The 16,410-nt window shown below is 38.7% G+C and overlaps 1 protein-coding gene across 2 annotated transcripts in view; it reads left to right on the top strand.

Moving 5' to 3' along the window:
- The first annotated feature begins 4,625 nt into the window (after positions 1-4,625).
- LOC132103954 (glutamate receptor ionotropic, kainate 5-like) overlaps positions 4,626-16,410 on the top strand; it is a 73,228-nt gene continuing 61,443 nt past the window's right edge. For both annotated transcript variants that reach the window (XM_059509065.1, XM_059509066.1), the window contains exons 1-2: positions 4,626-4,879; positions 5,040-5,298. The gene's annotated coding sequence lies outside the window, so the exon portion shown is untranslated. The remainder of the gene's footprint in view (positions 4,880-5,039; positions 5,299-16,410) is intronic.

Genomic DNA, 16,410 nt, shown 5'->3' on the forward strand with positions numbered 1-16,410 from the left:
ATCTCATTTCCTACTGTCACCCGTGCGGACCAATGTCCCAGCATTCCCACAGCGAGAGCTGACTCTACCAGAACAGAAAAGATGGCTCATGCTAATGATAATAAATCAGGTACATCATCCAATCAAAACACTGTTTTGTTTCCGTTTGTGATGCATTTCTGAATGTCACCGAGAGTATGTTTGATTGCATGAGAAACATCCATGGGAAAGTGAGACAGACAAGGGACTCACGATAACCAGTTCCCCACAGGGCATCACTCTGAGCTGGAGGAGAGTGTGAGTGTAAATGCACTTACCAATCACTTCACGTTGTGACTGACATACACCTCAGCAGTGGTGAATTCACTTTAACGCAGCGTCTGATGGCTTATTGCTTTAGACTTTATGTATGTGCATGTGTTATATTTGCATACATCCATGAAAAGCAGCTGTGAACATTCTTGATGTCTTCCAGTTACTGTATGGGACAGACATGATTTTCAGGGTAAAGTCACAGTCAAACTAGTTTTTGCACTCCATTGACTTCTGTTCATACTGCGTGCAAGAAGGTGGAGAAGATGGTACTGTATATTGCATTGTTATTATTATTTGTGATTTATCGTTTTCTATAAACAGAAGCCCTAGAGCATGACATCACGTCTGGTTTGTTGTGTGAATAAATTCCTCGGCTTAAGGCTGAAAATACATTATGTAATTAAGGGATAAATGTCACTCTCACAAAATAAACCCAACAGAGTGCTCGAGAATATGTACTGTACCTGATAATAATATCTTGCATTATCTTGAAGAGGTTTATTTTTGCAATGATATATATTATTTATTTATTTTTTAATCATGCAAGGATTAAGTTGATCAAAAGTGAGTAATTTGAGACACATGAAACTACTTATTTAAGACATTGTTTGCCTGGAACAAAGGACAATTACACTGTTAGATCATAGTGTCAGTAGTTTATTCTTCTTTCTGTAATGATTTTACATAGTCAGTACACTTGTGTAGTAACTTCTAAATGTCTTAATCTATCATTTCCGCCAAGAATTGTAAATTACTTTGTGGAAATCCTCCTTGTCATTGGGTGTATGTGTTTTGATGGTGGACAAAGCTCAGGAGACCAGTGTGACTGTGATGAATGTACATTTTGATTTTGATTTTACAGTATTTGTGGGAGTAAGAGGTATGAGCTAGAGAGAGAGAGAGAGAGAGGTTCTTCTGATTGGATTGGAGGCAGTGCTGAAGAGGCACGGAGACACAGTGAGACAGAACGAGAGGGCACGAATGCAGTTTACACATTAGCCCAGCTGCCAGAAATTACAGCAAGCTCAGTTTTGCCGGACTGGAACTGGGGGGGTGTGAAACGGGAGGATGGCAAGGACGCAGAAAATCAAGAGAACCCACCGTTGCATTCTCTTGGGAAATGATCTGTGGTGAATAAACAGAAACCGCAGTAGAGGCTGAGAGGGAGAGAGAGAACGGGGGAAAAAAGAGGAGGAGGGGAGAGCCTAGCATCCTCTGAGGTAGCGCCTGTGGAGCCTGCTCATGCCGCTGCGTGCACGCGTGCATGTGTCTGTGTGTGAGTGCATGGATGCTGACATGTTGATTTATAGCTGCATGTGTAATTCTCCAGGACTCCGATTAGCAAGTCATTTTGCATTTATGATGCCAGACGCTCAGACACTTGAGCTCATCTGATATATCGGTCTGATGTTTCTTCGTTTTCTTTTTCTTTTTTTTCATTATATCAGACCTTTTGGCATTCTGTTGAGGTTTATCTGTCTTTCTCTCTCTCTCTGCCAGCACAGTAGACTTGCAGTGTCGCAAGTGAAGAAAAAAATGAGCCATGGGTGAGTGTACCTAGCTTTTCTTGTTTGCTCTTCTTCATCCCTCTTTTCCATGCATGATGCACTATGAGTGGACCGCAATTATTTTCCTTTTTTCCCCTGAATTCCCTTTTTTTGTTATCCGTCAGCTATTTTATCCCCTTTCCTCATCTCTTCATACTCTTTCTTTCTCTCTGTCTTTCATTCATTCTCTCACCTGTCACAGTCCCCCCTCTTCTCCCCCCATCATCCCCCGTCTCTCAACTGTCTGTGTCACAGGAGCGCTCAACCTAAACCAATGCGCTCAGGTCAAACACATCCTTCACACATGCTTCGCAAAAACACACACGCAGTACTCACATATCGTTACGACTGTATATGCATCTGCTGGTAAACTCTGCTTGTAATTCATGGGTAAGGCAGCGAGGGTGTAGACTGATGGTGATTGTGACAGCTTACCCACGATGATGTGCTTTGGCTGGCTATGCTACAATTGCCTCTGAGTGTGTGTGTGTGTGTGTGTGTGTGTGTGAAGGTTATTTAACTTTAGCAACTGGGAAGAAGGGGAAGCATACAACCACATATAATAAATGCTCATTACATTTATATGGTGCCCAAACTTGTAGTTGTAGCGCAAAAAAATAAAATAAAAAAAATCCCAATGAGATTTCTTTAATATCTCACTTGTTTCTCCTAGACAGCAATAAGATTAAATGGAGACTAAATGGAAAAACGCTTTATCAACTGCTTGATGTGATTCATAAAGTACCGTGAAATAGATTTGTGTGATATCGCAGAGTGAAATACTGTTGTTGTCTCTTCCTCTGTGTAAATGAGATGATGTAAAGCGTGGGCTTTATCAGGGAAATCTTCAGAGTTGTTCCACAAGCTCAGACAGAGAGGGGCAGGATAGAGGATGACAAAGCAGACCGAATTATGTTTCCCTGTGCCAAGTGCGAGAGAAAAACGAATCTCGTTTTCAACCTCTCACCTTTGCTTGGTTTCTTGGCACAATGCTCTGACTCGCTCACGGAAGCTTTAGATCACACCGAGAAAAGTGCAGAATGTGATCTCAGCGCCCTTTGCTGAAGTCTTTGTTAATATGTTTGCTGAAAGGTACGGAGTTTGATGTCTGCTAGGGCTCAGACTTATTGATTTAACATAACATGGTGTAATAAGGCTTTCAGTAGGCAAAAACAGATTGGTTTGGCTACATGCATGATCACTAAAAAAAGTGCAGTGATTTACCTGTGACATGGCACGTTTTTCAAGGACAAATACACTGTGAATGTTTTCTCTAGAGAGCCACATTTCAATAGTTTTTTATGTAAAACGCATTAGCACAGCTGTCACACAGAAACCAGGGCAACTGATCCCAAAATCAAGATTAAAATCCATCTACATGTTTGTTAAAGTAATACTTTGTTTGCCAAGCAAGCCAAAAGCATGGCCTGTAAATACCTAATTATATTTCTCTCTGTGAGTCAAAACAAATCAAATTTAACTTGAGAGCCAAAGCATAATGTATTTTAATGGATTAATGTGTTTACAGTGTTAAGCACTCGATTCTCATTCAGTGATGTAGACAGCATAAGCTTGTGAGTGTTCATATTTAAAAGCACAGTAGATCGGTAGACTGACAGATTTAGAAACATGGCAGCCACTTGACCACCTTCCCCTCTCTCTTTATTCCAGCTACGGCTAACAGGGTTTACGTAACATTCAAGCACGCAAGGAGCCAGTGTTTTACTAATATTTACCATGAACATTTTACATACAGTCACTCGTAACACCACTTCAACTCGGTGAAAATAGTCACAGCGATTGTTCTCTGTTTAAAGGATTTGCATTGGCTTCTCACTTTATCTGAAGGACAGTCAGCTGTACTTACTTTTTTCATATAGTGAAAATTGTGCTTGAAGCTCGTATATATGTTGGATAAGATTGTGTTGAAATGGTAGTTTAAGGAGAGAGGGAGACAAAAAAAGGTGGGCATGCTTGAAGGAAGGGACTTGGGAAAGGTATAGGGAGGGAGAATGCCAATGCAAGGACATTATAGAGTAAGAGGTGTGGATGATGCCACTGCACTCATAAAATGAGCACGTAATGGAGAAAAGACCATTTCGAGCCACTCTACATCTCTGTGTCTTTTCCTACTTTAATTATATGTTCCTAATTGTCTGTTCTTCCAGCTCCAGGCTGTTTCCTGCTTCGTAAAGGCCCATTTCTCCACCCTTGACGTGGCTTACTGCTCCTGCCTGATGACAGCAAGTTCTTCTTCCACACATCCCCAGACGCTCTCAGAATGCACCTACTTTCCTTCCAGCAAAAGAATGGTGACAGGAGCGCAGAGACTTGAGGATATCTGGCATTAAAGAGCCAGCTGAGGACGTAGGACCAAAAAGAAAGAACAAATCCTTGATTGGGATTTTTTTTTAAATATATATATTGAAATCACTTGACATTTACTACTCCAAAACCATCCAGCGTTTTAAGTTGGAACGGAACCCTGAGGGGCCAAAGGAATAAGTGCTATCCAATCACACAAAGATCCTTTGATTTTATTTCGCACCGAGTGGATCCTAAGCGATACCATTCAGCGGGAGACAATTGAACTTTCTGCCTGTCAGGCAGCTGAAGATGAAGAACTAGAGGTTCAAGAGGTTTTTCTGGGGGACACGTTAAAGCACCCCACCAGTCAGAATCAGTCTGCAATCTGGGGCAAAAAATAAAATAAAAATGTACTTGCATGTCTTAGTTTTACTCTTCAGAATCAGGTAAACTGAAAGATAAGAAAGCGAAAAAGGGAGGGAGGGGACAAGATGCCACAGATCGTCGCTAACTCCTACCTTTTGTTAAGTTAAGCTTCTTTTTCCATTTTTATCTTCTTTTCATCTTGAAAATTAGATTTTTTTGTTCTTTTTTTTTCTTCCAGATGACCCTTAAGCCTGTAAGGGAGATCGTTACACATTGCAGTGACTGAGATAGGGTGGGGTAAAGGAGAGAGAAGCTTTATTCCCCCCCCCGAGCTTCTCATTTTTGCAGTTTTAGGTATTTATCTTGTCACTCCATCTCTGTTTTTACCCCCCCCCCCCCCCCTCCATGCCTAGGGGAGAGCAAAGGAGAGAATTGAGTTATTTCATCTCTGCTGGAATTTTTTTTATTTGCCTTCCTGACTGATTTTTTCTTCTGTACTCCTGTTTACCCCAGACAAAAAGGCAGTTGTATCTCAAGTCAAAATCAGGAACCTTATAGCTTTTGGAAAAAGATTCCTCAAGGACAGAACAAGAGACGGAAATCTTCTGAAGCCTAACCCTGCCCTCTCCACCACCACCCCCCTTTCCCATCCAGTTTCAGAGGTGTCCTCGGATATTCCTTCGTCTTTTTCCCTGGAATCTGTCAGCATTCCCAACGGGACGCAGCCAGCTTGTATCCATGCCAATCCTTTGATATTAGCTCCCGGTGTCGTCTGCTTCATTCTGTGAGTAGATCGCACTCTCTCCGCCTGTCTGTGTGAGTGTGTGTGTGTGTGTGTGTTTGACTTTGGCTCCATATGGTGTTCAATCCCCCGTGTAGCTGTGCTTATCTATTGTCTGTTTATGTGTGTATGTCTGGGTGGGTGTTTAACTTGGATGTGTACGCTACGCGAATGTAAAAATGAGTCAAGGTTAATGGCACAGGCTTCTTTGCTGGGCTACTCATGCAAATAGTGCATAGCTTGTTTTCCGTAGTGGACAAATATATGTTCTGCTGCAGATACAGCGTGTTTGTAGAGGCACGTATGTAGCAGGTGTCACAAGCGTAATGTTCTTGTGTGCATGTACCTTCTAGGCTATAAGGTGACACCAGACCATGATTAGTTCCCAGAGGTTGTGCTCTAATGAATGCAAATTAATGTAGATACACTCAGTGGAAGATACAATCGTTTTGTGTAATGCTTTTTCATGAAACAAGCTCAATAGAGCAGCATATTTATTCTCTGCACTAATGCATGTGCGTTCGGCGTGAAGTTTATGTACAATGGAGAGGTTCATGGAGTAAGCTGTGACAATTGCTATTCATAATAAATGTGACTGACAATGCAATTGCGCTGAGAAATTGTTTTTTTGTGTGTTTTTTCCTGCTTTGCTCCCAGATTGAACAGCTGTGGTCTCTCTCTTCTCTCAGCCTTTTTCCCATCACTTGCTCAATCAGTGTCTGGACCTCACTTGGGGCCGGCCAATAATTGAAAAGCTATATTGATATTCTGCTCGGGGGAGACAGAGGGGAAAAAATACACTATTATTTACAGTTAATCGCATGGAGTGGGATACAAAAAGTGCTTGTGAAACACATTAGGTTTGAGCATCCTCTTTGTGCTGTTAGCTGGGCTTAAGAATGACTAGAAGGTTTCGTGGTTTACAGTGGGCTGACCATGACTTGTTGCCTGGCTGGTAATGAGCTTTGGGGAGATGAAAAATGATGCTGACAGGGCACCGATACGGACAAAACTGGGCGTTTTGTGTGGTGGGCCACAGTTCAAGGGGGATGTACATCTAAAAATGTCAATTGAATTGAATTGAAAAAATAGTGCTGATGTGGAGGTGTTCCTTTCGCGGAATCCGTTTTAGACCAGGGCTCGAGATGTGATTCACCACCTACATTGTTCTTAATCATTTAAAAAGGCAGTTTTGCTCCTACAGGAAGTGTAGTTTATTTAATTTTTTTGTGTGTGATGGGCAAGCTTTGTAAATGGCTTTATTCTTACAGTATGTGCTTCCTGGTGAATGAAACCTGTTGGTTTGCTGCCTCCTGTTGAAAGTGTGGAAAGGTATTGGTAATCTCACAGTCAGAGTGGGCCCTTTCCCAAAAGACCATGTGTTTCTATCTGTAGTCCTGGCACTGCACAGGTCAGCTGCTGCATTACCGGTCAACATCTGTTGCACTCTTGATCATAGCAGGTCCAGGTTATATTGCTTGCAAATTGCATGTTCATATTTTGCTCTTTCATTCTAAAGAACTCATGCAGAGAACTCTTCATGCAAAAGAAGATCTAGACATTGCAGTATACATGCACAACACATAATAAAGGTCACAATATGTATCGTAACATCCGCTCAGACAGATTTTGAATCTGTGTTGTTCTGTCTACAATAACTTTTCTTTTTTTCACTAGAATTATTGTTCAATTATGTCTAAAGAACTGTTGCAGCAATGTATATTGGCATATGATTGACAGAAAAGGTGAAGCCATAGAATAAAAAGTGATCTATTATCTATACATTACTATAGGTTTAGCTATCCACTAGCATGGTGACTGGTTTAACTTTTTTGTTGTCTTGACTAGCTGGTGTATATCAGGGTTTACACCTGATACACCGTTTGACCAATGAATTCCCATGACATTTACAATAATTTGGGATTACTTTTTAAATTAATTTCAATATTTGGTAACACTTTAGTATAGGGACCAATTCTCTCTATTAACTAGTTGCTTATTAGTATGCCTATAAGTTATTAGAATTATGAGTATGTTTATTAGTATTTCTAAAGCATATATTCTGATTAGGAGTTTGAGGCAAAAGTTGTAGTTTATGGTTTGTTAATAGTGAGAATTGGACCTTAAAATAAAGTGTCCCAATAATTTAATACAGATTAAAGTGATGTGACATACGGCCAAGTATGGTGACCCATACTCAGAATTCATGCTCTGCTTTTAACCCATCCGAAGTGCACACACACAGAGCAGTGAACACACACACACACACACACACACACACACACACACACACACACACACACACACACACACACACACACACACACACACACACACACACACTGTGAACACACACCCGGAGCAGTGGGCAGCCATTTATGCTGCGGCGCCCGGGGAGCAGTTGGGGGTTCGATGCCTTGCTGAAGGGCACCTAAGTCATGGTATTGAAGGTGGAGAGAGAACTGTACATGCACTCCCCCCACCTACAATTCCTGCCGGCCCGGGACTCAAACTCACAACCCCTCGATTGCGAGTCCGACTCTCTAACCATTAGGCCACAACTTAGTCGAAGATAATTGTTTACTATAGAAATGTTATAAATCTTCTGTATTTCTTACAGAATCCATAATTTAATATTATTATTATTTATTCTTTTTACTTTCCATGACGTTCTTTTTTTCAGGCCTGGAAATCATATTTTTAAATGGCTTCATACTTCTAGATTTCAGTGACATTTCAAGTTACTTCTGAGTCATGAATATTGAATGGAAAAGAAATGGTTCAATGGTTCCGGAAAAAATGGTTTACTATAACCCCCCCCCCCCCCCCCCCAATCTTTGCATTCATTTTTGTCCTTCAGGTTTTTTTATTATTATTTTATTTCAGTGGCTGTTTTTATAGACTTGGGAATTTATTATTATTATTATTATTTTTACTCATGCCTGTGGCATACAGCTACCGATATATACATATTGGGTGAATAAATCTGTCATCTTTAGCTTTGTGGGGATTTTGGTCAGATATTCTGGTTTTGTTGGAAAAGCAATTGTTAGTCAACAGTGTTCAATTGAATGAGACACTTTTTTTTCTTCTGTCACCTGTCCTCTCCCCATTTTTCATATTCTCAATTTGCCTTTGCAGCCACCATTCCTTTTATTCTTCAAGTCTCTTTCTCCGTCTAGCTTTTTCTTCCAGTCCATGTAGAATACAGGGGTCAGAAATACACATATTCTTGCTGTGGTCACAGAGAGATGGGATGGAGAAAGCGGGAGGACCAGTGCTCATCCATCAGTGCAGTCCCCTTGAGTGTGTATGAATGAGAGGAAGAGCACACAGACACCGTATAAAACAATGCTGTCCAAATACCCAAGCTCTGCTTTAATAGGCTTTGCCTGCACCTCCTGGATTTGTTTCAGTGGCGATTATAATGTCACAGAAAAACTTCAGTCAGTATTATAGTTTTTCCTCACTTTTCCATCAGCTTTGAGAGTTCATCAAAATATGGAAATTCTTTATTTGTTCTCACTCATGTCACTCAAAAACTTTCTTACGCCAAGCACAAAAGAGCTGCATTTTAACATACAATGAACCACAAGCTGTCAAACTACAAAAAGGAACAAAAATGTACCATGAAGACACCATGAAAGTAGTCCATATGACTCATGCTGCATGTTCTTCTGAAGCCATGCAATACAGACTAAATTGTTATCTGCTGCAATTCTCAAATCGCATATGTGTCCATGTATGGTCAAGTACGCCACTTCAAGTTTGACACCAAATGGCATTGGTTCTTGTCTGGCTGATCATGATGCGCCAGGTATGAATTTGTGGACTGGCAAATTAATTTTGAGAGTTATGACAGAGGGAAGATTTCCAGTGGCAGTCCATAATCACTGCATGTTTGGAGAAGAGCAGCCTAGCATTTCCTATTGTTTTTCACAAAATAAAGAAAGTCATAAGAGTTTGGAGCAGTTTTTAGTCCAAGTAGAACTCAGTTATGAAAATTTCTATAGTTTAAAAATAGATATATCAGCAGCTAAGAACTGTGGTTTGAGTGGAATCTAAACAAAAATGCTCTAGTTGCTTCTCACTTGCTTTGGTTGTAGATAAATGTTGAAATTCAAAGCTCAATTCATCTGTTTCAAGGTGCAGTTTTTTGTTTGGGGGGGGGGGGTATTTAAAATAATAATTACTTACAATACTCAATGTAACCTCTTCAAATGAGTCTATTAGGTTTTGTGTGTATAAAAACTGAAATATAGATCTAAAACCACATCCTGACTGTAGGTGTTCAAAAGTGTTTTGTAAGATATCAAAGTACATTATTAATAATGAATCCTGCTCTGCTGGAGCTACATACTGTTTAACAATGAAATCTGCTTTAGTGCTAATCACCACAAACAAAGAGTTATTCTAGTTTATTAAAGAGAGTACAGAAAGAATTCTGCAACTTATATGTAGTTTACTGTAAATAATATTGATTTTCTATGCAAAACAAGAGGGAAAGGGCATAAAGCATACGACAATATGCTGTCAAAATTTTTTTTACCATATCGATTAACTTATTAAACAGTCGTTATGGCTTATTTCAAGCTAACAATCTGATATTTTATGATGCAAAAATCACAAATTGTTGGAAGATCTACGTTAGGAATCTGCAAAACTTCATATTTTTAATAACGGATTAGCTTTAGGTTGCCTTTACAACTAATGTGGCTAATTGATAGGCAAGCCCTTGTGTAATTAGGCTGGTTTGAAGCTGAACACATTTATATAAGGACTGCAAGCAAATGGAAAAACATGCAGGCGTCTCTAGAGGCAGTTTGAAACGTTTGACTATTTTTAGATTTTTTTTTAAACATGCAGGGAGCTCAGAAAACCTCATCTGTTTAAAAATGTGCATCGACTTTTCGAAAAAGTTTTAATATGCACAGCGAAAAAACCACAAAGTCATCATGCTAATTAAAGCACCACTGCTGTCAAAGCAAAAAAATTTAAAAACATGTAGGATATACATATCTGAGCAAAACATTCATGCTTGGACCGCTTAATTCAACTTTAACATTATGTCCAGTGTCCTTTAGGTACAGTAAATGTGCTTCTGCATTGATGTCTGGCATTTGCTTGTGCAAACATTCTTGATGTCTGTAAAATAGCATACAATCTAAACAATTGGCCTATAAACTACCTACTGGAAACAGTTTGCTGTTAAAACCTGCAGGGAATCTCATCCTTTTATTAGACTGTTAGGATATTAGCCTGCTATAAATATGCAATTCCACCTGCCTAAGCATGTTCGGTGGACAATATCATCGCTGCACCACAGAGTAAAGAATCTCATTAGAAAACACCATGATGGGTCATTTCACATCTATCAGCGATTTTCTGGTGTAAATAAATGCCTTCGGTGGAAGACGCATATAATATTGCTGGTCTTCAAACATTATATGAGTAAATCATGTGAGCTTTCATATCTGTTCTTTTTTCATATTATGTTCCTGTGAAATAAGGCTTGCTTTATTTTAATTAACCTTCTGCATTCATTACATAATTTAAGTTACCCCTTATTATAAACCCATATCTATAGGAGGCGTCTTTTAGAAGGCCTTTTGCACTCAGATATATTGAAAGTGCCTGCTGTTATCCAGCACAGACGTACAGATTTAGAGAGATTGGCTTCTCCCCAGTGACACCAGAGTAATTTGGGACTCAGACCTGAGTCCTCCTGGATGGTAGTCCTTGGATCCCAATCTCTTCCTTCGTCTCATCCACCTCAGGTTTGCTCGAGTATTTGTACAATTTGAAAAATATAACCGGGATTGCTAGTTAATCTTTTATTTCATATTTTCTCATCTCCAGCTTTAGACTCATAAAGTAGAGCGTGCTCTGACAGCCCGCAGCACACAGCTCTAATTTGGGGAGGTTATTCCAAGGATGCTCAGTACCAAGCGAATTTCCCAGTGGCCGCAGACCTCTTTAAGCCGGGGCCTGGTGAAGCCATGATGGCACCCAATCAAAACGCATCGATCTGCTGTCAGCTTGAGGTATGAGTTGGAGAATAAGTAGAAGCACAGGCCCAGATTTAGCTTTGCTTCAGACTTAAGGAAGGCATGATCGAAGACCAGAAAGACTGTTCTCAGGTCAGGTTAAAAACAGCAGCTTTCAGCAGGGGACTTGAAGTGCCTCCTCTCTAAAATGTATCTACTGTACAACAACAACGGTACTTTATAAAGATAGTATGTGAAGTATGATTACATATAGACAAAGAGTTTTTTTTTTTCTCTCTTTTCCTACTCTTACGTGAAATCTAAATGTCAGAGTACAACTGACAGGTCTTTTATGTAATTGTGCTCTTTAAGAGTTCTGCCTAAAAAGGTCTGTCTGCACTGTAGAAACAGTACACTGTGACATCTCTTTGAATATGATCTCTTTGTTCAACAGTGTTTTTATAGCTTAAGTCACTGTTGTGATTGTACAACAGTTTTCTTCTATAATTCTGCTGACTATGAATGCATTCACTACCGTTCAAAAGTGTGTCAGTAAGATTTTAACATGTTTTTGAAAGAAGTGTCTTATGTCCACAAAGGCTAAAAATACAGTAAAACTGTGAAATATTATTACTTTGTGAAATAAGTGTTTTCTATTTTTAATATATTTTAAACAAAGAATTACTAGAAAATCTATTTACAAGAAGAAACAAGTATTGAAAGGCACTGAACCAGATTGTTTTCATGACATTTGGTTTTTGAAAGTATTTTTACACCAACGCAGAGAAAACACTGTTCTAAAATACTCTGACAGTTCAGTGTAGTATATTCTGTTTCCTGAACCAATGATGTTTGTCTGCAAATTACATAAAAATAAATTACAAATCGTTTACTCCCACAATTATAGGGATTTGATTTGATTCTGAAGATTCTTAAGTTCTAAAATGACTACTTCATTTGGCAACAGATAACTCCGAATTGTCTTTTTTTTTGTTTCCCCACATGAAGGAATCATTAACGGAACTGTTAAGGCTGTTAAGGAATCAATTAGAATCAGAATCATTATAATTCAAGTCTCTAGAAAGCTAGTATTTTTAATGCTTTTAGGCTTATAGAGAACAGTGTTGTCAGTAGCATTTGTAAAGGAACTAAATTAACCAATTTAGTCATTTTCAGGTCAGATTCAATTACCAGGTCACTGGAAAACAAGCATCAAACTTTAGTTGCCTAAGACAGCAATCTGGTTAAAATGCATAAACAATTTAATACATTTACATTGCTGTGTCAATAATATGATTGGAAAGGTCAATGAAGACAAAGTAAACAGTTTAGTATGCATAAACAAGCCCCTTACATTAATGTGCTACACAGTTCGCTCATTTGCCAAAGTTATTGATTTGGTTGATGACAATGTCTAACTCTCACAAGCCACTGAAATTTCATACTTGCTCAGTGTTAGTTTTATATTCCCCACACTCTGTTTACTTCTTACCTTTGGGCTTAGTTAAAAGTGTACCTGTTATCTGTATAAGTCATATCATTATCAGTGTAGCCTTGATAGTGTGACTCCCTGCAAAGACAATAGATTACATTACATTATGAGGTTGACAAATTAAATTGGAAAGAGATTTGCATGGTGCTAAAATGCATTTTTTTTTTTCTCTTATTATATCATTCATTTGGGCTAAAAGTAGTTTGAAGCAAAATTACAAACTATTACATGACTGAGCCTCTGGTCAGAGCATCTGTGATGATTTGGCAGGCATAGTGTGCTTTGCTAAGTATAATGCAATAATGCAATTGTAAAACAAAGGTACTCTAAGCCTCCAGTGGTTGGTTCAGGCTATACCAAAATAAATTTTAGCTGCCTTAGTCGACTAGTGTGGTATGGCGTTTTCCTCATGTGCTGGAGGAGCCTATTTACTGGTGTGGGTGGCAGAAACTGTGTGAAGACACATGGCCAGTTGCCTCAGCGGGTTTCAGACTTGTTTGTACGTAACCGGCACAGGGAGGACATGTTGATTTTTTATTTTTTTTTCGTAAGGCTGGACTGTTCTTTGAAGTGCTACATCTTGGGGTCTCATAAATAAACATGAGCAAAGTTTGCCTTTGGCATAGAAGTAGCTCGAACCAGGGACACTAGCAGGGGGTTGAAGCACTTGTGAAGGTTGTGTACATCAGTGTTTTGGGGCTAAAACAAGATTTGGCACTAAAAATTGCTGTACTGTTTTCAGTATGAAAAAAAAAAATCAATGAGGAGGCTGTTCCAATTTCTATTCTGCTGTCAAAGCCAGTCAGTTAAGGCCATTTTATACGGTTTCCAGCTCATTTTTAGTGGACACTGACAGAGGCACTGCTTTCCAAGTTTCTACACAAACTCCTACTGTTTTGCCGTGCATGAATATTAGCAGCCCAAGATAAAACTATTTTATTACACCTCAGGTTTGCATTATTTTTCTAATAATTCAACAGCCCGTTGTCAATTATTCCTTACTTATTTAGCAAAGATGCATGGAATTTATCAAAAGTGACAGTAAAGACTTTTACACAAATGTTTTAAGCAGTGTGATTTCTACAGGATTGTGCGACACTCTTAACTGTAGTAATGACTGCTAAACATCTAGCTTTTCCATCTCAAGAATAAATAACATTGTAAAGTATATTACAATAGAAAACAGTTACTTTAAATTTGAATAGTACGTAACAATATTATGGTTGTACTGTGTTTTTTGTTTAATAAATGCCGTGGTGGTGATCAATTATTACCCTTCAGTATGCATCAATAGTTTAGGGCAGTTTCTGATAAATGTCATTTTATTTCATTCATTTTGCAAGTTTTATTAGCGGTCATGCATTACATGCAACACAGAATACAAGATTTACAGTAATAACCTCAATCAGGCATGCAATATGTGTTCAACATTATGCTTGCACTGATGTATGCACAATCAAATTTCCATAATGGAGTGTTTTTCACTTGAACATTCTGTTCATATTCACTTAAAATTTGTCCAGATACACAGTGTGTTGCACATGACTTTCATGTTGTTTTTGAGAAATCAAGCATAGGAATGTAAAATGGCTTTTAATCAATGAATAATTTTCTGCAAGTTTGGCTGATGAGAGCTACATCATCAGACTTGAGTCGATGGAGATCAGATCTTTAGGAGATCATCTCATTTGCTTCACATGAACTCAACTCATCCATGTGATGATCAGATCAATGAGCATGTGTAGCGGACATTCTGCATTGATTCTGTTCAGTAGAGGAGCTTTATAGTGGTCTTTACAAACTCTGATGAGTTGAGTGGTTCATTGCACCCCCACCGTCACTAATATCTTGTATAATAAAACGCTGTCCTTACCTCGAATCCTAGGGATCAAGTGTCTTGGGTTTAGTTTCCCTGAAGTGAAGAATCTCTGTTAAAAGTGTTTTTTTTTTTCTTCAGTAAAGATCTGAAAGCATGGTGTTCAACTGTCATTGTGGTGGATTGGATCAATATGAGGGGCAAAGCTTGGGATCTAGCCACTGGTTACCCTTCATTTATTGCCATCAAAAGGGAAACTAGAAAAGCCCCAGTCTTGTGATGCTATATCAAGAGTCTTATTCCTGACTTTGATCACATGAAAAGAGTGCAAAAGCTCACTAACCTCTTCTAACACCAGCTGAAATGGGGTTTAAGTGTATGAGCAGGAATACCGAAGGCCTTATCCATCACATACTGTATGTGCTCATGTTGCTTGTCACATCTGTTATGCATGTACCATGCATACATTAATTTTAGTACAAAAGAGGTAGACTTAAATAATGCATCAGGTTTGAGGCAACATTTTTCATCTAGGGTGAAAAAAAGAAGCTTTTTAATCATAATTAAGCTTGACTTGAGGTTTTGTAGAAGGCGATCAGCTCATAAGTCAACTTTTAACACTCGGGGGGTGTCAAATGTCAGTCATTGATCTCCTCTCACATGCATTTAGATTAAGCAGATTTATTAAAGAGAAAATGAAGTGCCAATTGCAATGCATTTAGCTACATATTGTGACATATTTTGATGTGAATCCGAATCCTTGATTTTTATAATTATATAAATATTTTTTTCTAGTAGAACAATGGCATTTAATGATTTTACATGATTTTACATCTTATTGAATTATTTCTTTACATGCTGTGTACTATATCCAGTTTACAATATAATCCGCTGTGGCCTGCAGACCACTAAAAGAAAATGAAAAAAAAAGAACAGTTTTTGAAGCAAGGTTCAGAATGCTGTCAAGATAAAAACCCTGAGAGTGAAGATGCAGAATGTGACCAGTTGTCCACAGACAGTTTTACCTCCTTTTGTCTTTTTATTTCGTGAGCTAGATTCCTCTTGGCAGTTCCTCCAAATTAATTGGTTGTGGCATGACAAGCCACACTGAGACCCAATTTCAAGACAAGGCGAAAATTATGAATACTCTAAAGCCTTAGATCTGATCTGAGGATTTGCACATGGCAAAGCAGTTTTGAGATGCTGTGATTCACCAGAATGACGCTTCTGTCATCACCTTGGCATTTTGCATTATAATGATAATTCAAATATAAATACACTTTCTAAAACATGGGCGTTGCTCGGAGGGTGTTTTTAGTTAGTTGTTAGAATGTTCTGCTGGTTGTCCAAAGTGTTTTAACTGATTGTTTTTACAATTCTTAAATCTAAGCATGAGCAATAGTTAGTGATGCTTGCACCAATGTTAAAAGAGTAATGTATTTCTAAAGCCAAATATCCTTATCTGGCCGGTTAAAGGAAGTGTGACGAATATGATGATTTTTTTTTTGTTGTTGTTGGTATTTTACATCAAAAACATTTTTGTGGACATCGTCCCAGTCTTTACCAGCAGGAACAGCTTGGGGTTTGTTCCACACAAATGACTGACAGACTCAATGTCTGTGAGCAGATCTTTGGCAGACTGGAATCAACTGTGTGTGTGTGTGTGTGTGTGTGTGTGCACATGGGTCTAAAACGTGTCCGTTTTTGACAGAGCTGGCATGCAGCTTGTTGTCCTGGAGATATCTATTATAAGTGAGAGACAAGCTAAATCTGTTATCTTAATGATCAACACTGCAAGAGCGAGAGAAAGAAGAAATGAG

This window comes from Carassius carassius, chromosome 25, assembly GCF_963082965.1.
Source record: "Carassius carassius chromosome 25, fCarCar2.1, whole genome shotgun sequence".
Taxonomy (NCBI): Eukaryota; Metazoa; Chordata; class Actinopteri; order Cypriniformes; family Cyprinidae; genus Carassius; species Carassius carassius.